Source organism: Guillardia theta (assembly GCF_000315625.1).
Source record: "Guillardia theta CCMP2712 unplaced genomic scaffold GUITHscaffold_76, whole genome shotgun sequence".
NCBI classification, from domain to species: domain Eukaryota; class Cryptophyceae; order Pyrenomonadales; family Geminigeraceae; genus Guillardia; species Guillardia theta.
This window is the reverse complement of record NW_005434598.1, coordinates 329498-331303: the sequence shown is the minus strand read 5'-3', so window position 1 is coordinate 331303 and position 1806 is coordinate 329498.

The window sequence follows — 1806 nt, the reverse complement described above, 5'->3', positions numbered from 1 at the left end:
CCCCCCCCGCCAAGGCGGCGGGCGCGGCCGGGCCGGGCCGCCGCCGGCCGCGCCGACTGGGGCCCGCCGGATCGGCCCGCGTCGCCGTGACCGTAGCCTGTCCTGGCAGTGTGGTTCCGTACTACCGTATTGACATGCAGTGCCCCAGTGCGGCGCAGGGCCCGACACTGAGTCAGTGACTCTTGGGTCCCGCCTGGGGAGGCCCAGCGGCGGCCGGGCCCGTGCACCGGCCGCGCCGCGGCGGCCCGGGCCGCGACTGCCGAGTGACCGTACCGTACGGTCACCGTCAAGTACCCGGGTGATAGTACCGGCGGGTCAGTACTGACAAGCCTGCCTCAGTACTGACTTCTCCGTTATATCCGTTACTTGCACATGAAAAACCCAAAGAGAATGATTTCAAGGGGTAGGGGTACCAGAATGCGTTTCAAATGAAGGGGTAGGGTTTGCAGTTTCCTCTACCAAAGTGGGGGTTATCTTCGGATTTTGATATGGTAGGGGTACTCAATGGAAGTTTTTTATTGAAAGGGTAGGGGTCCAGAACAGGGGTGGGGTTTGCTTGTAGGGTTTGGTTTGCATGAGAAGCTATGTCATGCGAGGCCGCGAAGAAACGAGAGCAGGAGAGCGATGAGGAGGAGAGCAGGAGAGCGATGAGGAGGAGAGAAGATGGAGGGCGAAGTCCTTGAGAAGCGAGGACAGAGGGGGGAAGGGTGGAGAGATTTCAGCATTGGAGGGAAAGGGGTAAGTATCGGCTCGAAGATGAAAGATGGTGAGAAAAGGGAGGGGGGGAGGGAGGGGGGATAGACAGGGAGAGGGCCGGTTGACTACACCTTCTTGTATCTACTCGTAGTTACATGAGAACAACAAAGAACTCCTTCGCTGCCTCTGCTCGCTGAAGTGAATGACTTCGAGTATGCAAAGACAGTTCGAGTAGATGTCACAGCTGTAATTGTAGACTTCATGATTAGCATGTCTTCACGCCGTGCTAGACACTCATCTCTCCTTTCCCGTAGACAGAAGATGTCTTCCATGCTGGATTGTTTTACAGTGCTGCACAAGGTACGATTCTGTTTCGCCCGTCTTCAACATGTGTTGACCTGAATTCATCAGGGGGGGACAGTCTTGTGGAAAAAGGAATTGTGTGAAATTAAAGGAAATCCCATCAATGACCTGGTAGACATCTATGTGGAACCTCTGCCAACCACTGAAATTGGCTTTTGAAGATCAAGACTGTCATCTTGGAGGAGAGAAGCGCTGAGACTGTGTTCAAGAAGGACACGTATCAGGCTAGATCAAAGTTGGTCGATGTAAAGGTATTAATCTTGCATGACAGCTGAGATGGAAGCTTGTGAACGAGTTCGACCTCGTCTTCGTTGTAGTGTATGCGCAGGCAAGCTTCAGGCTCAGACTTTCAATCAGCGGTGTTATGACTTTCTTTTCGACCAGGCTGTTACCTTGATGCTTGTGGACGAGCTTCTGGAATCGTTGAAATCGGTTCATAACCTTGGTCTCAGCTTGTCTTGTTTCAAGTGACTTCTTCCTCTCCCCAGGCCTTTCTTCGCCTCTTCAAGGATAGCATTTCTGCCATCCCAGTGGTGAGGACTGTTGAGCTGAATTGTTCAATGGATTTGTCGATATTTGTGGCGTGCAATTATGTTATGAGGCGAAGTCTCTTCTCATGAATTTGATCTTGTTTGTTTTCTTGAGTTTGATCTTCTTCCGTCAGCCTTCTGTCTCTTTCGATTTCGACAAGGAGTTCCAAAGGATCATGAACAAGCACGAGCAGAATGTGCAGGTGGGGACTGCTCG